The sequence below is a fragment of the Kryptolebias marmoratus genome, unplaced genomic scaffold (assembly GCF_001649575.2).
Source record: "Kryptolebias marmoratus isolate JLee-2015 unplaced genomic scaffold, ASM164957v2 Scaffold32, whole genome shotgun sequence".
In the NCBI taxonomy this organism is placed as follows: domain Eukaryota; kingdom Metazoa; phylum Chordata; class Actinopteri; order Cyprinodontiformes; family Rivulidae; genus Kryptolebias; species Kryptolebias marmoratus.
The window spans coordinates 36,332-59,856 of NW_023665766.1; the positions used below are offsets into that span (position 1 = coordinate 36,332).

General features: G+C 41.7%; 1 pseudogene; it reads right to left on the reverse strand.

Annotated features, from left to right (window-relative positions):
• Nucleotides 1–506: 506 nt before the first annotated feature.
• The window catches only part of LOC119616815, a 27,310-nt pseudogene continuing 4,291 nt past the window's right edge, over nucleotides 507–23,525 (reverse strand).

Genomic DNA, 23,525 nt, shown 5'->3' on the forward strand with positions numbered 1-23,525 from the left:
TAAATCATGAGACTACAGCTGCCTACGTGCAGAAACTGTGACCTTGGATGCGGCTGGCAATATAAAAAATATAACAGGCTGAGACGGGCCAGACATAACTCAGGGTTTTGCAGAGTGAGGGTCTCTCTTCTGTTTTTGGTGAGTTGTATGTCTCCATTCAGCTGAATGCAATGTTTAATAAATGTGTGATTAATGATTAAACTTCTGGTCTGCGACTCATTTGTGTGTTCGTCTTTCCTGCAACATCCAGGGAACGGTGAGAGACACAAGGTAGTGTGGTGATATTCCTCAGAAGGGAGTAAATGCCACACACTGTTTCTCAACACTATCTATCCCTAATGAAGGTATAAAAATGTTTTTTATTTGACTATTTGGAAGAAGATACACTACATTAAGAAACCAGATATGACCAAACGCTACAAGGATGGAGGACTTCAAACTATAGATTTTAATTTTATGAATGGTACTCTTAGTAATTTTTGCACTTGAATCTTGCTACGTTTGTATTCACCTTTTTGTTTGTAAACAAAATGTTTCTGTACGGGCATCCTTTATTTTCTAAAAATAAATAAATAAAAACACTAAAAACTTAGCCTTGGTTTTTCTTTTGAAATCTTTAATGAGTCCAACTGTTAAAACTTAAACAACTTAGCCACAGTATCTCTTAGTTTTACTTTGTGTCATGATGCGGGGTGAAGGAGGTGAATCCAGTATGCAGACTCATCATTTAAGGGAGGGGAAACTAGTTTATTAAATTAAGAGATAACCAAAAACAAAGAGCTGACGGGGCAGAAAACAAAACCTAAACTAAATCAGGAACTAAACAGGAACAAGACGACCAGGACACAAGGGACATCGAGAAGCGACAACAACCACGAAGACAGCACATTGGGGAGGCAAGAATACAACAATGAACCAGCAAGTAAGTGGAGAAAGTGACCAGTGATTACAATTGTAGGCAAATGGAGATGGGCGTGATAGGAAAACCAGAGACTGACTGAGGAGTGAATGTAGCATGAAACACAGACACGGGGAACAAGAACTGAACTAAGACCAGGATAAACACAGGAACCATATAAGACAAGAAACAAAACAATCAAAATACAGAAAACACAATATGAACCCAAACCCTGACACTTTCCTTGTATTCCTAATTCTTTAAAACAAGATTATCCAATCATCAAGCAACACATCTACAAAACAATACATTTACAACTATAGTAGTTTGTTGGTTTTACCCTTTTTCATTAAAGCCACAGACAAAAAGATGAATGCACAATGTCAGAGGCCTATGTATTTCACCAAAACCAGCTTATTTAATAAAATAAAAAATCAAAAAGAATGTGTAACAACTAAACAAACAAACAAAATATAACAAAACAAAACAAAAAAAAGCTCTGAATATTCCCAGTGCTTTCAGTGTAGACAGTCAGGGCAGTGTCCAGGTGTACTGTCACAGTAGTAACGAGGGTACTCTCCTCGTCTTCCACTTCCTGTGAAGCCCACACAGTCTTTGTATTGTCGGTTGCAGGAAGAACATTGTAAGATTGCAAAGGGAATCCAGTTTTCAGACTTGAATGAAGCTGAAAATTTAGTCCAGTTGATCTCACCTGTTAATGAATAATTACTTTCATGTAGCCAAAATCTAATTTCACATGTTTTAAGTGAAAACAAAAATCAAAGGCCCTTACCATCCAGCCAAGCAAAGTGAGTCCTCTTCCTGAACACTGGGTCAGACACAATGGCTTTAAAGCGCTTGCAGGTTAATGCCAAGGTGAGGTAAGCTGCATCTCCATGTGTTAAGACCACCTCCTGGAGCACAGCTTCAAGTATATGCAAAGGCATCTGAGAAAAAATAAACAAACAAACACATGCATTGTAAGACTTTCATACCGGCATTATGAATTTGAATGAATCTTACCTGTAAAATTAGCGGTATCTTTTCCACCTGTATGGTAAAAACCATGAAACAGTTATTAACACTTTATATTTCTCAGTACTTTTCCCTTAGCATTTTAACTGTAATAAAAAAGCTCTGCAAATCAATTATTTGTTTTTGGTTAAAAAAAGAAACATTGATGGTTTCAGTGTCAATTAGAAATAAACAAATATATATGTAAATTATAAATTATGTGTTAATTTAAAAATTACCTCTGCTGCTTTGGCACATGTGTGTTCATCAGCACACTGAGTCTGTAAAAATATAACTATTTTCAAAATCAAAGATGAAAACAAATCCAGATAACATCATCAAGAGTGCTTCAATCCTTTTAATTGTTGGATCCTGATTTTCTTTCAGATTTAAAGCACAAACATAGAGAAAATGTGCACTGCAAATGGCCATACAATTACATGATCCCAAACTACCAAGTGCTAATTTTTAGCTAGAGCTTAACCCACATTTAGCCCTCTCATCAACTTTTATCCGCTTTCTCTCCTTTTGTAGTTCTTCTCTGGACCTTTTAAAAGGACAAATAAATGTATTTAAAAATGCTGACATGCATGTAACATGATGTGGTATAGTGCACCATTATTGTCCTTACTTCACAGGGCAGTTACTCAAGAGAGTTACACACCACTATCTTCATATCTTCATCATATCCATCTGTGGATATCACAGGATTTTTTGGAAAATCACATTTAGTGAAATGACCACCACCATGAAGCATTGACTCTCATCTGTGACCTTACCTCTGTGAAATCAAATGGAGTGCCCATCACAAAGTAGAGTGCATAGTGTTGAGAATGTTTATATAAATGTTATTACTACATTTATATAAACAATACAACAATATGGTGGGTGGAAGCAACTGTTACCATCACAATAAACATTCCACAGTTGTTGGACAGTCCTTGTTTAGGCAATCCCTGTGGTATAAAAAAGAGGAGGGGGGGGGGTCATTTAATTAGTTATTACTATGACTATAATTCAGGTAAAGGGCAACAGCTTCTTTTCGAATCATCCTTACCCACAACATCAATCAGAAATTTTAAAAGCAGGGATGGTTGGAAACAACCAGCCTAGTGGCTCCAAGGAAACACGAGTGTCCAACCACAACATCTCACCTTAACATCATTGGCAACAATGATGTTATGATTGTCCATGATCCTGATGACAATTGAAGGCAGACTTCTCTGATGAGGAATAATGCAAAGTTTGTAAGTTAAAAATTGACAAGGGCATATTTCATAATATAAATAACCAAAGAACAAAAGAACAAACATGCATGAGAATGCAAGAAATATATGAGACAGAACTGTCTCTTGATGGTCAACCTTTAACCCATACCATGCGAAAAGTGAGTTGTTTAGCAAATTTAGGTCTTTCAGTTTATGTGCATGCAAATGTTAATCTCAAGTTAAATCTGGAATTCCAATCAAAGTCAATAAAGTATTTTGTTGCAGAAAAAGTGATTAAAGTGTAACTGTTCCTGCCACACCTCCTGCTTCCATGACACAGCCTCTCAGTAATTTTCCATAGTCTCACTGCTCATGGCAAGCCCTAGACTCCAAGCCACAGTAATCACTACAACCATCTTCACCTGTTCCTCTCACTACAAAAGCTCACCTGCCACACTCATTCTCTGCCAGATTATTGAACAGGTTACACCTAGTAAATGTCCAGCGTTTCTCTCATGTTCAGGCCTGCCTTCTCGACTACGACCTGTACTTCGACTCTCGTCCTTCGCCTGTCCCTTGTCTGGAATCCCCACGGACTCTGCCTTCTGGTTACCGTCCTCGCTTCCTCCTTCTGGACTCCGTTTTTTGGTGCATACTCTTTTGGATTTGGCTTCTGACCTCTGACCTTCTGGCTCTGACCCCTCGCCCATCCCAGGACACTCTCTCTGACTCTCTGGCTCTGACCCCTCGCCTGTCCCAGGACTCTCTCTCTGACTCTCGTCCTTCAGGGAAAGCTACAGCCTTTTACCCCTCACGTTACTCTGTAGCCTTACCTGCTCTGAGACTTCCTCTGTGTCAACCCGAGGGTTCCGTTCTGAGAATTAACGTTCCTACTAGCCTAACAGCTCAAATAAACATCTTAAAACTTTGCCGTTGTCTGCCTGTTCTGAGTCCGGTTTCACCGAGCCCTGACATAACAGTGAAATTTAACCTCCGTTTAACAACGGAACAACAAACCAAACACATGCCACTGTCAAACTTATTCCCATGAAACCTTAATGTTTTGATGTGGTTTTCATCTGTGAAGCCAGTGTCATTGATAGAATAAAGGAAGAAAATCTCCCTATGTCTATGCTTCGGAATCTGAAAAAATGTCACACTGAAGGTGAACACTACTACAAAGTAATAAATGAAATAGACAAGGAAGTGTAACAAGTAATACAGAAATTATGAAGGTCAATATCAAATAAATATAGCACTAACACATAGTGTCCAATGTCCAGGACGCCATACAGGAAGCAGAATCCTGTCCAGATGTGGTGCCTGCAGCTTAAAATGAAATCCCAAAATTAATACATCAGGGTGAAGCAGACAACCAAAGTGAAAAGTAAGTTGTTCCAAATATTCCAGTACATATTCCAAAATATGTACTGGAAGATGTAGTGTTGGGTCAAAAGAAAGAGGTGGAAACCAGGTGTGGACTACTTGACTTTTTCCTGCAAAAATTTTGGCACCCTGAAGAAAAAAACCCAAAACAAAACAAGGAACATTTAATTGTATGTATGGAGTTAATGGATACTTTTCTGTCATTTATGCCAAATTAACATCCTAAGACATGCCTTACAATATGTGTTTTGGTCACATGAGCATGTATTTTATCCATTCAGTACTTGTATGCTATGACTCCTAACTTGGAAATGTCATGGAGTAATTGTCTATTATTTAAATTTACTGACCCTGTTGCTAAAAATGTTCTCAACAGCTTTCAGGCAGGAGTTCAGAATCTGTGAAAAATTGTAAAAAGCATAAATTCACAATGTCAAACAAACAAAATCACATAAAACCACACAGATGGTTTGAACTATTTTGAAGCTTACCTGCCCATTGATGTCTTGTGATAACCCCAGTGTGAACATATCACTTCGAGTCAGGATCTGCCCGTCAACACAAGCAACATATTCACCCGGATCTCTGGTTTTGTCTAAAACCTGTGCAATCTTAGGAGCGAAAAATTGAAGACAAATGTGTCTTTATTAACTTGCTATTTCACACTAATATGCATTTCTTCTGTATGTGTGCTCATATGCACAACACACAATGTTTTTTTTATACTGCTTATCTGTGGGCATTTCACTTTTTTACTTGGGTACTGTACATACATTATAGCCCAGGGGTGCTCATTACGTCGATCGCGATCTACTGGTTGATCGCGGAGGCAGTACTGGTCGATCGCAGCGTGACGTTAAAAAATATTTGTCAGCCAATCAAACATCCTGTCACTTGATTGACATACAGGGCAACCATTCAGATGACAACTGAATTTGACCTTTAGGTCACCGTGCATGCGTAAATGACTGCGCTTGCGCAGCAAAACTTACAAGCTAGTTCGCAATATACCTCCGATTTTAAGCCCTTGCTAAAATATATCGTGATCAAAATGAGTGAGAAAGCTGGACCAAGTAAGAAGGCAAAAACATATCACTTTCATACGGAATGGGAGGTGGACTTTTTTTTTCATGATGTAATTTTCGAAGTGTGTTTGCCTCATCTGCCAGTCGGCCATCGCAATACCAAAGAAGAAAAATGTGGAGCGGCATTTTCGGACTATTCATAGAAAATATGACATTGACTTCCCCCCGAAAAGCCAGCTGAGAAAGAGAAAGGTGGAGGAACTAAAATCCCAGTTGTCCGGACAGAAGTCATTTTTTACTCAACAAACTTCAAAAGCGAAAGCCGCCACTGAAGCACGTGAGTCACGCCATTGTTAAAAACAATAAGTCCTTCCAAGATGGAGAGATGGTGAAAGAAGCATTCGTCGAAGCAGCTGACTCATTGTTCAGAGACTAAAAATAAGGCAGAGATATTATCTTCAATCAAAGCTCTTCAGCTGTGAAGACATACAGTTACACGGCGCTGTGAAGCCATGGCTGAGGATTTAACCCAGCAAATGTGGAAGGACATCGGAGATTGTGAGTGTTTCTCCCTGCAGTTGGACGAATCTACAGATGTGAGTGACATAGCCCAGATATGCATTTTCATTCGTATGGTGTTTAGTGATCTCACTGCAAAAGAGGAGCTATTGACAGCACTTCCCATGAAAGAACAGACGCGAGGAGAGGACATATTTCAGACGTTTAAAAACTTTATGGAGAAAACTCAGCTCCCAGTGTACAAATTGGTGTCTATCACCACAGATGGAGCACCTGCAATGGTTGGACGTGTGAATGGATTTATTGCAAAGTGCAGGCAGGACGATGCGTTCCCAGACTTTTTGAATTACCATTGCATAATCCACCAACAAGCGTTATGCGCTAAAATGCTCAACATTGCAGCACTGTTTGACTTGAACTCTTCTGGAGTGGAAGATGAGATTTTGACTCTACAAACTGACATTGAGCTGAAGTCGAGAGCTTATGGACAGTTCTGGAACCTACTCACAGAGGTAAAGTGAGGAAATGTGCTACCTCCTTGACTGCATTATTCGGCTCCACTTATTTATGTGAGTCAGCCTTTTCCTACATGAAGATCATTAAGTCATGCTGAAAAAGTGTGAGCACCCCTGTTATAGCCCAACAGCAGCTCTGCCCTGAATTATTCTTTAACAAGATTATGTTTTGTCAGTTTGTTTTTAAACTGTTAGGGAGTTACAATATTTAGACAACCATATTTATAACAAATCGAGAAACAAAAATTTTAGAAACACTGTAGAACAAAAAAATATTGAAAGACATTAAAAACAAAAACAACTCGACTTCTGTTCTGTAGTTGAATACGGTTTTCTTCTCATCCGAAGAGTTTTCTCAATTAATAAAACAGAGGGTGTGGGGTTTGAGCTTTTAATGACGAGATGTTTTGCAAGCTGGAATCACATCCAGATTACCCTCACTCTCCTAAGAATACAGGCTCTTTTAGGGTCCTTGTTCGTCTGATCACTGATGGGCCACTCTGGTCACATGAATGCAGGTCCTGATTGGAGTGAAACTCACTGATTATCAGGCCTAATGCTCCATTATAGGTTTTTGAAAACTGTTTAAAGTTGGTGACGTGAGTGGCTTCCTTCACCCCCCTCTCAAACCATCTGTCTTCTCTGTCGAACATATGAACATTTTGGTCCTCAAAAGAGTGCGCCTTCTCCTTGAGGTGTAGGAGCTCAGCTGAGTCCTGTCCTGAAGAGCTGCTCTCCTGGGTTGAGCCATTCATCTGTTGAGAGGCTACAGAATCGAAGTGTTTTTGTTTTTAACCCTTTGTTTGGATTTACCATGTCCTGGACGACTGAGAATCTACACCAGCACATGTAATTACTACATGCATGCAATAAGAATTCTTGGAAAAAAAAGAACCAGTCAAAAGACAAACCCAAGACAAAAGCTGACATAAACACTTACAAAACTCATTTCTGCGGCATTAAGTTCTTGTCCCCAGGAGAATTTATTTGCTTCAGTTGTTTTCAAACTTCTTGACAAGGCAGGGCTTGGCAGAATTCAGACTCACAACCACAAGACGAAGTTTTAAGGATTTTATTTGTAAGTGGACTAGGAGCGGGCTCAAAGTCTTTGATCAACTCACTCACGTGATCGTCTAGTGTCGGGACCGGAACTGGTAAGTCCACTCTAGCTTGGTTGTAAGGTGCAGACCGGCTGGTCTGAAAGGGGCTGAGATGAGAGGGAAAGTCCAGGTCCAGGCGTGGGGTCGTTACCGGTGGGTCAGGGGTCCGAAGCCAAAACCAGAAAAGGAGAATCCAAAGGGCGAGGTCCAGATGAGCAAAGCAAGGTCGGTAACGAGAGGTCAGAGTCCAAATCAGTATCAGGCAGGGAGCAGGCAAGAGACGATGGTCGTAGAACAGGCAAGGGTCGAGATCAGGCATGAACGAGAATAGTACGCTGGACATTTACTTGCAACAAGGCTTTCAATAATCTGGCACTGTGTACTGGGAGCTGTGGGTATATAAGGAGACAGGAACAGGTGAAACAGATGAAGCTAATTGTGTGGGCATGGTAACATGGGCGTGGTCTGGAACTGGGATGAGTGGAAAGCTAAGTGACTGTGGCAAGAGGCGTGGCAGGAACAGATGGAGCTGTGACACTTCTAACTGTTGAGCACTTTAGAGGACATAGCTGAGTTTTCTCAACAGTGGGTTTCAAACTGGTAGCCTCTTGTTTCTTTTTCTCACAGCCTTCGTCAACAGGAAAAAAATCCAACATTAATATACAGATTGTACTTTAATTTCAGGCACTACTACTACTACAACAATAACACCACCATGCACACACAAAAGTTGAATATTACCCATTGTAATGCATCCATTTTGGTCTAGAACCAATGTCGCATGAGGCCCAGCTACCTTTAGAATGTCTTGTTTTATTGTTGTGTTCTTCCAAACATTGAAATGGAGGAGGATATTTCTTTGCAGAAATACATGTGTAGATGGGGTGACCATGATTATGAAGTAGTTGTTCTTTCTCATGCCTGCAAAGAGCTGCTCGGCACACTGGCTATTTATTCTTCCAGCAAGTTCAGGAACCATTTCAATCCGCTGCAAGACATCCTTGTCATCCTTGCTGTTGCCTTGGTGGAAAACATCACTGAGGCAATAATGCTGTACAGAGCCAGTTATAGGATGTCCTCCCTTGTCCTCGGGTTCTTTCCTGACCTTCAACCAGGGCAAGTGTACTTCAAGGTTTTTGTTGGTTGCTTGTCTTATATTTTCAGGTGTGGGCTCAAGCAATCTACCTTCATGGATGGGAAATGGTGTATCCTTAGGGCACCTCTTGTTTAGATGGCTTACTAGTCCCCTGGGGTAGTCATACACAGTAATGTTTGGAAAAAACTTCCAGGATAGAAGAAAATCTGCAAAGTCTCTCAGACTCTCAGCTCTCAGGTTAAACTTCACCGAATAGATCACTCCACAGGGATAAGTAAATACAGCCCACCCACCTGAAATGAAAGAGAGTATCCTTACTTTTAAAGCACACAAACGTATCTGGCTCCTCGCTGTTGTGCACTAAATTCAGCTGAAAACAATGCAATAAAATTACTCCGACAAAGTGTCTTATTTTCTAAATAGCAGATTCATGAGGCATGATTGTTTTTTTTTTTATTATTTGTGTCTCAGCTCATACTATTACAGTACTTTGATATGGGTAAGATGGTAACTAATTGTATTTGTCTGTTAGAAGTTACTGTCAGCCACTTATTAGAGGCCCCCACACTTTATCAAAAACTTTGTTATAGGTTGCTCTAGACGCCATCTTGTCCCATAGACGATGCACAAGGTCCATCTTTGAACCTCTGCTGTCAGTTCCACATTGCTTGCAGAGTCTCTTGATCTCAGGTAGCTTTCAAACAGAAAATGTGAATTATATGTGAATTTTCTTTAAATCTCCTCAAAGATCAACACAATTCTGAAAACCTAAGAAATAATAAGAAACTACCTTTACATCATCCACAAGCCTCTCTTCCATGAGAAACTGATGCACATCACTGCTGACATCAGGCAAGCAAACTTTTTCACTCTCTGTGTTTAACAAAATGTCAGATCGTCTTGTCTGTGGTCCAATCCAGGGGGACCAGTTGTAATAAGAAGGTTTTACAACAAAAGGATTTTTGCAGCCAGCTGAAACAAGCAATGGAGACAAGCAAAAGATTTTTAGAGGCATTTCTTAAGCCATGATTTTTTTTTTTGCACAGAATGTTTATAATTTCTCTGTTGAAATAGCCACCAGACTTACATGGATAAAGTCCACGACTAACCACTTCCATAGTCACTGCTTCCCAAAAAGAGTGTGCATTCACTTCACTATTATTGTCTTGAGGTGAGTCTGGTATATCGCTAACTTTAGAAATATAACATAATAAAACATAGTATTCCATATTTTGTAAAATGTTCAATTCAGATGACTTGAACCTTTTGCATAACAGTATATGTATCACCACTGGTTTCAAAGCTAAAAACCTACCTGGCATGCTAAAAACACCTTTCTTATGGACATCCATGACAACTACTGCAGGATAATACCCACATGAAATGCATGAATATTGGTAGTCAAGGCGAGTTACACCTTCAAACGACAAATATGCCTGCAGGATCCGATCCTTGTTGGGAATGTTCTCTCCTTCTGTGTATTCGATCATTGCCATTGCACGACTGACAGCAGTGTGAGTCTACAGAAACAATGGAGTACAATTACACAATCAGTTATACAAATAGGAAGTTGACACATTTCTCTTTTACCATTTGTTGTAATTTCATAAACACGAACTTCACATTTTGCACAAATCATAAATGACAACTAACCATCAATGCATTTCTCAGTACCAGCACAAATGTATAGACAGCAGCAAATGATCGTCAAAGTTGTGGATGCCATCTTGCCAGTCTTGATATCTACAAACCATGTAACATTTGGGGCAAGTCTTCCTGTATGTTGATATACCTAAAAAGATATAAACAAATGTTATCATTAAGACCAAAAGCTGGCATAAAAATATTATAGAAAACAAAATAAATCCGTACACTTGCAATCAGACAATAGCGAATTACAAACCTTTAACTACTCCAGACAAAGTCAATATTTTTGCTGTTTCAGATACCAGCTGAGGATCACTAAGAGTGCTTTGCTGTCCGCATTCTGTGCATTCAGTCTCTGATGGGATCAGATGTTTGGGGAACCCATTGAGAGCCTTGGCATCTCTGCTGCTGGTGATAAGGGTCACAGGAAGATCAGCGGGTATTTTCTTGTGTGAAATCAAATACTTGATCATCCTTTCAGCTGCTGAATCTGTGATCGAAGCACTATCCTCCTGGCATTTTGAAAATGTTGCACCACACGTAACATCTTCCTCTGGGCTTCTTGCCGTTTTAAACATGTCTGGCATTTTTTCAAACAGATGCCACTTTGTTGTAGCCTTGTGGGTACAAGAGCTTTTCCCTTCTGTGCAGGGACAATGCCAGGTTTTTTTCTGTTTGTCATAAGCAACAATCACCCTATCAAGTCTACTGAAAAATGTGGTTTTAGGCTCAAAGATAGACACATGAAATGTTGTTTCTGTTTCACTGACACAAAGAAGAACTGACAACGGTGTACTATTTACTAATGCCTCCTGGTGTTTCTTTAAAAGTTCTTCCTTTCGCACTATACTGAACCACAAGTTCTCAACCAGTATGTGAAGTGTAGATTATGCAGAGGTCCTTCTGAGTCTGTGACACATGGACAAAAGCGTAGTGATTGAATATGTTCACACTCAAAAGGCAGAATCCCACTCCACAAACTGTGCATTCACATTGCATCTTTCAAGCTCACATTCTGATCTGTGAAATTGTGACCAGGTGTTTTTTATTACATGAATAGGTTTTGATGGACCATAAGTTTTAGGTTTTTCTGCCCAACACAAATGGTTTAATTACTTCCTCACCAAATCATCAAGTTCTCCAGGAGCATGGCAACAAGTCACCCATTTAAACCAGGTGTTTTAAAGCAAAAACACATCTAAAACATGCAAGTGAGTGGCCCCCGAGGAATGGAGTTTGACACCTGTGCCTTAAATGATGATTTTGTGAAATTAGCTCCACATTGTCCTGGTATTTCCTTCTCAAATGAACTTGAAGATTCTTTTTTCTCAAGCGCAGACTGCAGATTTCACATGTAATCATGTCCTCTGAGCAGACAGGTGGCTGTGGGGTGATGGCTGCCTGCATTTTGGTTGCTGCTGGCTGAAAAGGTGACTGTGGTGTGGTGTGGTGTGGTTCACCAAATAACTTACAGACCGGTCCCTTCTGTCGAGGGTTGACAAACAGTATGGATAATGAAAGTGGGATGGGACTCTACAGGGTAGACTGCATCTGAAGATATGGAATTCTGCAATAACCAAAAGAAAGGAATTAAATTTAAAAAACAAAAACAAACAAAAAAAAAGCAAAACAAAACAAATATACATCTTGTAGATATATTTATGCAATAAATGGTCAATTTACAGGACAACAATTCACAGTGCGATAGCTACAAACAGAAATGCTTAAGGTTATAACACATCAGGAAATGTACAAGAGTGTGGTTTTGAAAAGGTAAATTTGAAATTACTCACTGTATAGTCTTGACCAATATTATTAGGTTTTAAAGTACCAGACACTGCACATAACTTCATTTTCATTCATGTCTGATTTATTGAATGTAAAATATTAAATTATACATTATGATCAGTTATTTAGTACTTAAGAGTAGCCATTTCACCAAATACTTTGTTTCTTGCACAGCTACTTAGTAATAAAAATATATTGAAGTAGTGGTACTCTTACTAGAGTATCACATTTGGATACTCTACCCACCTCTGTTTGCAGCCTATAGTTTCTAAAAAGATTACTGACATTCCAGAAATTCTTCATTGGTGTATGAAAACATATCTCACAAAAAAGGTAACCTTTGAAAATAAAATTAAAAAAAACCAAGAAAACTGATAATTATGTAACAAACATTAATGTTTATCAAGTTCAGTTTCACATACCATTATGTTGAACCATAGCAGTACTTGCAATATGGTTCACCACTTTGTACGATTTCTCGGTGCTGTATGAGCAAAGGGGACATCTGTATTTGTTGTCCTTTCAATAGGGTTGAAATTTCTCCCCTTTCCAAGTGTTGCAAACAGATACATGGATCTGTAGAAAGAAAATAAAGAACAAACTTTGATCATAAGCCACATTTCTCAATTATACATGTCATCTACTTTTCTATTTTTCTCTAATGATACACTGCAGAGAACTATTTTTAAAATTTAACAGTAAAACAATACATAACATAAAAAACAAACAAACAAAAAATAAATAATGGAAATTGTGGTGATCTGTGAGTTTGTTTCCTGGTGGGCATGTCTGACTCCTCCTGCTGGCAGAGTTTCATCTTCCACACCTGCAGGCAATGAGGTATCAGACGGGCAGTGTTCTTAAGGCTGTGGTGGAGATCAGACCAGCGCTGGAACATTGCTTACCTAAGTGGTAAAGTCTCTGAGCCAATCCTTGCTTTAAGAAGTATCAAGGAAATTTTCCCATAATGGTCATACCTCCTCTGCTACGGGATTTTCTCCATTTGAAGCTTCTTTAGGCTATAATCTGCCTCTGTTTCCCCATCAGGAGACTGAGATTTTGGTTCCTTCGGTGCAGGCCCACATTCGGCGGTGTCACAAGATATGGAAGCAAACCAAGGCTGCGTTGTTAAGGACTGCCAACCAGAACAAGAGGTTCACGGTTCGACATCGGTCTTCAGGGCCCAAATATCAGGTGGGACAGAAGGTATGGTTATCCACCAGAGACATCAACATCAAAGACACCCCAAGAAAGTTGGCTCCAAGATTTATTGGTCCTTACTCCATTGAAAGACTCGTTAACCCGTCAGCAGTTAAACTCCAACTACCTTCATCCATGAAGATCCATTCAACTTTTCACGTTTCTCAAATTAAGCCGGTCACCGAGAGCAACCTTGTTTTTATCTTCTATATCTTTGCAAAAAAATAATTTTATCATTCAGCATTCAAGGTATTCCTCAATGAACTTGTTTTTGATCATCATACATCCTTATTTTATTTTTTCCTTTCTTACTTTTTGTATAAAAACCCTTTTTGTATCACTACCCTTATAATGCACAACATGGGTCAAAAACGACCCGCGTTCATTTTCCAGGTTACTTCATGTATGGTTGAGTGTTTCAATGAAATACTTTTGAAATAAATGTATTTTATCATTTACTTTTCCAATATGCAATAGATATCTTGTTTTTGTTTTGCAAGAAGGTCCTGGGTTCAGACCCTGGGTTGGACCTAGGGTCTTTCTGTGTGGAGTTTGCATGTTCTCCTTGTGTTTGCATGGGTTTTCTCCAGGCACTCCAGCCTCCTCCCTCAGTCTAAAAACATGCATGTTAGGCTGCCTTCAGGCCCAAGCCTCCCTTGAAAAAGAGATGTGAGATTTCAATGGGATTTGCCTGGTTAAATAAAGGTTAATAAATAAATATAACGGTTCCACAGTTCCATGCCACAGTCTCAGTTGTTTTCCACAGTCATGCCACGCCTCCTAGTTCCACGCCCCTGCAATCACTGCCATCAGCTTCACCTGCACCTCTTAGTATTTAAGCTCACCTCTCACGTCAGTTCAGTGCCAGATTATTGAACGGCTTGTCCTAGTAAATGTCTAGCGTCTTCTCACAGCTCATGCCTGCCTCGATCCTGACCCATTGCCTGTTCCTCGCCTCTCGCCTACTCCTCAACAGATACCTTTCTAGACTCTGCTCACCAGCCTTCGACCTCGCTTCCCCTTTTCGGATTTTCCGATCTGGTTCGTACATCTCTGGACTTTGTTCTCGCTCTCTGACCTACCGGCTTTGACCTCTCGCCTGTCCCTGGACTTTTCCACTAGCCCTAGCCCTGAACTAAGTAGCCCGTTCAGCTATCATTTAAGTCACTCGGTAGTCTTACCTACTCCGAGTTTCCCTCCTGAACATCCAGAGGGTCCTGTCCTGAGTGTTAGCATTCTTACTAGCTCTTTAGCTAAAATAAACATCTTAAACCTTTGCCTGTGTCCGCCTATTCTGACTTTTCTGACTATTCTGATTTTGCCAAGTCTTGTCAATAAAAGAATTCACAGGTGCTTAGAGCTGGTAAATTTCATTCTGTTTATGAACTTGGGTTATTGTGAGTCATTCAAAATGAGGGTTCACTTAAATCGTGAACCCAGGACACACTGGAGAGACTGTCTCTTGACTGGCCTGGTAGCACCCTGGAGTTCTCCCAGAAGAGGTGGAAAGAGATGTCTCAGGCTCCCTGCTTAACCTGATACCCTGGGACCTGACTGCAGAACAAGTAGCACATAATGAATGAATGATCTAAGAAAGAAATACTTTGAAGTAAACAACTTTAAAATAAGGCATATGTGTTTCTATGCAAAACATTTGCAGACAATAAAGGAATACATCCAGACCACCGGATGGGAGCACACCAGTCCGGGACGTGGTCCAGGCACCCACATGAACAACCCCACACCAAAGGGGCAACATCCCACAGACAGCCCCTCAATGATGCTGTCAGAGACCCCCAGCCACCCCCAAAACTCCAGCCCACGTTGAACCAGTACAGGCACCAGGACGGAAACCGCACCCCCCAAGCTCAGACCATCCCCTCCCTCATGTGTGTCTGTGGTAATGTGAAATGTTGCAATGGGTGCAGCTAATTCTAAGGTGCATTAAAATGGGGTCAGCAGGGCCCCACTGCTTGCAGACAGTAATACCCTCCCCAACACCAGAACCCTAAGTGTCTCCAATGCATTAAAATGGGCGGCCAAACATGGCAGGGGGTCACTACCTGGTGCTCCCCCCATGCCTGCAGTTCTCTCCACCCCACACATCAAGGCCCTATTGATGAGTTGTGTTGCATATGCTGGGGGGAAGGTAATGGGCACCAAGGTACGGGCACAAATCCCCCTGGGGCCAGCTCCACCACTCACCCCCTCTCGACCCGCCTGCCCATATCAATCCAGCCGACCGAGGCCAAGGAAACACCAGGGACCCCCAAAGCCACCAAGGGGGAGCCCCCACAGAGCAATTTTATTTGATGATATTTGAAGATTTTATGTTTGTCAATGCCATATAAATCTTCTAAAACATGGAAGAGCATAAAATCTCTTCCACAAATATATACTCTAATTGATTTATTCCTTTGGTACTCTATGTTGAAAAGTTATACTCAACAAACTGCTTAATAAGAATTTCTACTGATAAAGATTGAAAAAGGAACAATAGTTGAGATAATACAATCATATTTATAATTTCTATTCAGCTATGTAAATCAAGTATCAAAGGGACCCATCTGTCCAAATCATTTTTTACTTTATTAGCCATAGTACTGTAGTTTGCTTTATATATTTTTAGATTGTTAGTAATATTAACGCCAAGATATTTTAAATTTTTTGTTTTCCATTTAAATTTGAACAGTTTACTTATATCTTCTCGAGGTGAGTAGTTAAAACACAAGGTCTGATTTTTTTCTATATTTAATTTATAAGCTGAATGGAGTCCAAATTGGTGGAGTCAAGATATAAGGTTATGTAGACTGGCATCTGGGTCAGATAAGGTCACCAAGACATCATCGGCGTATAGACATGATTTGTATTCTCTTCTCTTAAATAGGATTCCCTTAATTTTTGGATGATCCCAATTTTTTGAGCAAATAGCTCTATAAAAAGTGCGAAGAAAATAGGACTCAGTGGACATCCCTGCCAGCATCCTCGTTCCTGAGGGTTTGTGGCTGAAAGGCTGCTGTGTATTTTGATCCAGGCTGCTGGCAACTTGCACATTGATATCAGACAGCTTATAATTGTATTATTAAAGCTAAAACATACCAGATATAAATATTTCCAATGTACAGAATCAAAGGATTTGTCGGTGTCAAAACTAATTGGTACTGATTTTAAATTACTTCTACTCATGATGTTGATAAGGCGTAATGCTCGCCTCACATTATCCTGTGTACATCTATTTTTATTAAATCCAGTCTGGTCTGTATCAATCAGTTCAGGGATCATATTTTCCAGTCTTCTAACAATTATTGAAGTGAATATTTTATAATCAATGTTCAGGACAGAGATGGGCCAATATGAATTACACTCAGTTTTATCTTTTCCCGGTTTTGGTATGACAGATATTATTGCTTGTTTCCAGGATGGTGGGGTCTCACCCCCTTTAAGTACATGATTAAAACATTTTAACAGCAAAGGCATTATAGACTTCCTAAACCTCTTATACCATTCAGCTGGTAATCTGTTTTATCCTTTAGCAGAGATGTGTTAGGTTGAACATCTAAATGTATTTTCAAGTATACTCCAGAGTGGTCTGACACGCTCCTGTAGTGCCAATATTACAGCCTAGGACTCTGTATCTGTATGCTCTGAATAGGAAAAAATACACAGTTCACGAGTAGACAGCAGGGGGGTGAGAGAAAAAAGTGAACTCCTTACGGAATGGGTGACATTCCCTCCATATGTCAATGAGGCCAATCGTTTTATTCATTTTGTTAATATACAGTGATTCAGAGTTAACTTTTTTAATGAGTTTGAGGAATCCAGGGAGGGATGCAATTGTGCATTCCAATCCCCCCCACATATCAAGACACCTGAGGTTTCCGCCACTATGAGATCAAATATTCTATCAGTTAATGTTCTATTATGTCCTGGAGGTCTGTATACATTGAGTAAAATTACTTAGTTTGAGTCTAATGTCCTCCTCACCAGAACAAATTGCCCTTCCTTGTTTGCGATTTGTTTGGATACCTTGAAGTCTACTTTATTTGCAATTAATATTGCAATGCCCCTAGTATGTCCATTTGTATGGGAAGAATAAAATGTCTTTTTAGTTTTTTCTGTGCTCTCTCTCCGTGTGGATCCTGGTTCAGTCGTTTGGCCTGCACCATCTCCCAAGACAGTCTGTCAGTGTCCATTGGCACTGTCATGGGGGGACCATCCTTACTGCTGTACTCAGGTGTAAAACCCCTCTTCCGCAGATCCTTTATGGCTTTAGCTGTGCTGTTATGGGTCATTGTTGAAGAACACATAGAGCTTGGCTGGTGGCGGCTTTGAAAGCAGAGACTTTTTTCTTTCAGGAGAGGGTGTAGGCTTTTCTCTTCTTTTGGGTCTCTGCTGGGTAGTCCTGGTCAAAGTAAACCCATTGCTGGGTGAAGCATATCTCTCCTTTCTTCCACGCAGAGCGAAACACAAAATCCTTGGATCTGTAGGCCAAAAAGAGGATCACCATGGAGCGGGGGCAGTCATTCTGTGGTGGTTTGGGACCCAAAGCTCAGTGGCAGCGTTGTATAGCTAGAGCAACATCCTCGATTGACAGCTCAGCCTTAAGAAAACTTTCCATAAACTGCACCAAGTTGTCTCCGTCTGTGTCTTCAAGTATCCCGTACACACAGATGTTATTTCTTTGTGAGCGTGCCTTTAAATCAGTCAGCTTGGCTTCAATTTTGTCTCGCTTGCTTATAGTTTGAAACAGCACCTCTTTTGCCGACGCGGCCCATTTCTCCATTTCTGACACACGTTGTAACGACTTCTCCACTTTGTTTCTGGTCTCTTTCATGTCAGCCATGATTTGATTTATTTACCTAATCTCGCTCGCCCCTGTCATGATGTCCTGGAGTCTTCGGCCTCCCTCACCCCACAGACACAATTGTTCTTTGTGATTATTTTATCATAAGCTAAGCGTAGCCTCATTTTAGCAATCAAATCATATTACCAATATCAAAGTTTGTTTATATTTTACAGTTTGAACTGCATTACCATTTAGTACATATACAAGCTTTAAATGTTTGCACCTTTGTGAGGTCCCTTTGAATAAAAAACATTATAAAGCTGTAATGAGTTTAACAGAAATGAGAGATGAACACAAACCATACTTTACAAAATTCTTCAGCCCCTAGGACCAAAGATGTAACCCAGGTGTAGATTTTAACTTTCGTTCTCTGGACTCTTTATCTATTAAAATCTCGCGATAGTTTAAATGTATTATCATTATTTCTCACGAGACTACTGAACAGCCAATTGCTGGTGAGTATCGGGATCACATGCTCCACCGCATGGTATATTAGCTGTAGCGGGGAAGTAGGAAAGTTAAGAACGCGTTGGGGGGAGAAGAGCTGCAGGAGCCGACTACCACGAGCTGAGAAAAGATGAAAGAAAGGATTTTATGAGATAGAAACTGTGGACCTGGTGAGTGTTTCTGCGTGTCACTTAGTGGTTAGCTTATTGATGACATTGTTTGTTTTGTGTAGCTGTGAAATTACTAACTGGGAGAACAATAAGGTGCCTTAAATATTTATCAAGTACTTGTTTAGATTGTTTTTACATTTCATGTCAACTAATTTATATGATGTATATTTATTGGATTTTTCATGGATGTAATTTATATTGAATATGCATATTGACTGAAAATGATTGTTGGAATTATTTATAGCGCAAAGAGTGCCATTTATTGAATTTGTATGCACACTAGAATGTTTGATTTTATATTTATTGCGAAAATGGTGCTGTTTTATTATGCAGGCCAGGTTGATGGCGAGCTGAAGGTCCAGGCCTAGAGCCTAAGGAAAAGGATTGCACTTGTAGTGCCTGAAGATTTCTGTTCTTCCTGCCATGCTGGTAGGAGGCTCCTTGTAGCAAACTGAACAATTTTGTCCCCACTTATATGATGGTTGTCAGCCCAAAACCTGTACTAAACTAAGCACTTTAAAAGTAACTTGCTTGGGACCTGAACCAACCCCAGCTTGGGGTGAAAGAACTGAAGGGTGTGGGTTTGTTATTTATGAAATTGTGGGATTTGTTACTTATGAAATTGTGGGATTTGTTATTTATGAAATTGTGGGATTGTTCTTGGTTTGTTTTCCCATTTTCATATGGCCATATAATAAATTGCACAGATGTTGTAAATATGTATATAATTCTTTCGCTCTAAATATACGCACCTGCAACTGCAAACTTCCAGTCTCTGTCTGCTCCTTCATGAGACGTATCTTATCTTCTGATGAAATAGCCCATTTGACATTTTTATGTATTAATCATTTACATTGATATATTGCAGCATATTATTTTTTATAAATATGCTACAAAGAGGTATGGGGAGAGACAGAGTAACAGCAGCCCCAACCCAGCCATGCCGCCACCTCCCACCACACAGGCTAAGCCCAGGACCCAACCCCCAACGTCCACACTAAGCCCCGGCAGAGAAAGCGCCCAGAACCAAGCAGGAGAGGCCCCACCAGAGCTCCCAACACACTGGGCAGGCACCAATCCACTGCAGCAGCCGGAACCCAAAAGGACCAAGGTGAAAGAGCATATAGCCATCCCCCTTATTGGGCAAACCCGGTAAGTGGTCAAGAGGGAAGGGATACCCATCGGAGCCCAGCACAGCCCCCGGGACTCCAGCCAAACCCCAGGAGTCATAGACCACCTGGCAGGAGCCCACCACTCCAGGACGTGGTCCACACGAACAACCACTTTCCAAGGGGGCAGCAACCCGAAGGCAGCCGCCCAATGACGCCATCAGAAACTCCCAGCTACCCCCAAAACCCCAGTCCTCGCTGAACAAGTTCAGGCACCAGGACGGGAGCAAGAAGGGGAAACCATGCCATGAAACCATGAAACCAAGCCCAGCGCATTCCCTCCCCCATGGTGTTGAATGCGTGTCTGTGGTAGTGTAAAATGCTGCAATGGGTGCAGCTGTGTAAGTCTAAGGTGCATTAAAATGGGGTCAGTGGGGCTCCAATGCTTGCAGACAGCAGAACCCTGCCCAATCCTAAACCGCTAAATGTCTCTAATGAATTAAATTAGAGGTGCAGGGTGGGGGCAAACATGGTAGGGGGCAGCACAACCTGGTGCTCCCTCCATGCCTGCAGGTCTCTTCTGTGCTCTGGGGGTTTGGAAAGGGAAACAATAAAAAGTCATAACTGACTGTATTGCTTCTGCAGTTGTCTGAGACATCTCTGCTATGACTTCACTTCTTCTCAAATTAGGCGTTCTCCTGAAAAGTCCAAAGGCACAGGCACATCGATCTGCACATGGATTCTGCTCTTTCCTGTTTATTGACCAATAGTAGAGAAGCTAGACCAAGAAGGCAGCCCTCCTCATTTGCATAATGAGGAAGAAATGCATTAAATAAAGTAAAAAGGGGGGATGGGGAAATGTAAAAAGAACAAACACTTGTATAAGGAAAAGGCAAAACAAAATATAAACATTACTTGATGAAAACACATCTGTAAGGAAAAGGAAAAATATATATATATACATTTTTGACAAAAACACATGTAAGGAAAAGATCAAAACAAAATATATACATTTCTTGATGAAAACGCATGCATAAGAAAAAGGAAAAACAAAATATATCTATTTCTGCCTTTGTTTTTAATTATGTCAGTTAGAACAAAAAATAAAGAACTAAAAACTGAACTAAAGAAAACTAAAACTAGAACTCAATAGAATACTAGAAGCGAGACTGCAATTCCAAATACAGAGATAGCAGGGGCCAAAGGGGTCGGGGTGCAATGTGGAATGGGTGGTGGCCAAAAGTGGGGACCTTGGCACTCTGATCCTCGGCTACAGTAGCTGGCTCTTGGGACGTGGAATGTCACCTCTCTGGTAGGGAAAGAGATGCTGTCAGCTGGTGTGTGAAGTTGAGAGGTTCCGGTTAGAAATAGTCGGGCTCACCTAAATGCACGGCTCTGGCTCTGGAACCAGTCTTCTTGAGAGGGGTTGGACACTCTTTCACTCTGGAGTTACCCCCGGTGAGAGGCACAGAGCAGGAGTGGGCATACTTATTGCCCCCCATCTTGGGGCCTGTACGTTGGGGTTTACCCCAATGAACGAGAGGGTAGTCTCCCTCTCCCTATGTGTGGGGGGGATGGGTCCTGACTGTTGTCTGTGCTTATGTGTTGAACAGCAGTTCAGATTACCCACCCTTTTTGGAGTCCTTGGAGGGAGTACTTGAGAGTGCCCTTCCTGGTGACTCCTTTGTTCTGCTAGGGGACTTCAACGGTCACTTGAGAAATGACAGTGAGACCTGGAGGGATGTGGTTGGGAGACCCCCCCCTTCCTCACTCGATATGAACCCGAGCGGTGAGGCCATGGAGAAAAGACTTCCACACGGCTTTGAGGCGATTCTGGTCCACTATACGGCATCTCAGGAGGGGAAAGCGGTACAGCACCAACACTGTTTATAGTGGGGGTGGTGTGCTGCTGACTTCGACTCGGGATGTCGTGGGTCGGTGGGCAGAGTACTTCAAAGACCTCCTAAATCCCACCAGCACGTCCTCCATTGAGGAGGCGGAGCCTGGGGACTTTGGGTCGGGCTCTCCAATCTCCTGTGCTGAGGTCACTGAGGTGGTTAAAAAGCTCCTCGGTGGCAAGGTTTCGGGGGTGGATGAGATTCGCCCGGAGTTCCTTAAGGATCTGGACGTTGTGGGGTTGTGTTGGCTGACCTGACTCTGCAATATTGCGTGGACATCGGGGGCAGTTCCCCTGGATTGGCAGACCGGGGTGGTGATCCCCTTATTCAAAAAGAGGGATTGGAGAGTGTGTTCCAATTACAAAGGGATCATACTCTTAAGCCTCCCTTGTAAGGTCTATTCGGGGGTTCTGGAGAGGAGGGTCCGTCGGATAGTCGAAGGGAAAGGGAGGAGGATCCCCAGTTCTAGTTGTTGTGGCAAAGTCAAGGCTTGTGGCATTGGTGGAGAGTGGCAGGCCAGAGCAGTAGTTAGGTTGCAAGTCCTGAGCAAAATCCAAGTAGCAGGGTTGAGGTAAGCTGGTTTCCCAGGTTTTACTTAGATGGAGGAGCTGAGCTTGCTGAACAACTCTTGGAAGGCACTAGGTCTGCAGGAGCATAAGAACAGGTGAGAACAAAATCTTAATCTTGGTTAATCACTAACGTGCGAGGGCTTAGACTGAGCTATCAAAAAGGTATGCAACAACTCGGCGGAGCGGGACCCTTGGGGAGACCCAGAAGGCTCGAGGGCGTCGTCATTGCCAACCTCTTCAGAGGCCGAGTGAGAGGCGTCGACAACACCACTCCCGGAGGAAGACTTGGCAGACTTCGAAAACGCTGCAGGCAGCGCTGAAGGGACTGAAGATGCTGCAGGCGGCGCTGGAGGGACTGAAAGCGCTGCTGGAGGGACTGAAGGCGCTGCTGGAGGGACTGAAGGCGCAGGGTGAGCGGCACAGGGGATGCAGTGTGCGGCACAGGAGATTAGGTGGATCTAGACTGATGAGCTATGGGTAGATTGGTTAATTGTCCGTTTGTGATAGTAATAGTAAGAAAAAGTTGGGAGTATTCTGACAGACAGATGAGTCCTGGATGGGAAAGGAGAATTTTTTCAACAATATGATAGGTGGTATTTGGAGTCTGTGTTAGTTTTAGAGGAAGAGAGGAGCCTGTTGATTTGTGAGGAAACGTCCAAGAGCTCAGTGGGTGAAATCCCTGAGGCCCTCATGCGGGCGGAGAAATGGTCCAGAACTGGAGACCCATGATGACTGGCTGAAAAAGCTGTGGAGGCGTCCAGAGGAGGTTGAGGCGTGGAAGCTGGGCGAGAGGCGTCGCCATCTGCGGCCCTCTCAAAGGCTGGGAAAGAGGCTTCGCCATCTGCGACCTTCTCAGAGGCAGGGAGGGAGGTGTCGCCATCTGCGAGCCTCTCTGTGGTGATTTGGGTTTTTTCCTGTGTTTTGTTTTACTTCTGTTTTAGTTTATTGGTTTGTGTTTTAGTTTCTGTTCTCGTGTTTTTTCACTTCCTCATTCCTCCTCAGTCTATTTCTCCCTCTGCATTCCTGTCACGCCCACTCACACCTGTCAAAGCCTGTTAATCTTGTCACCTGTCTCCACTTACCTGATTAT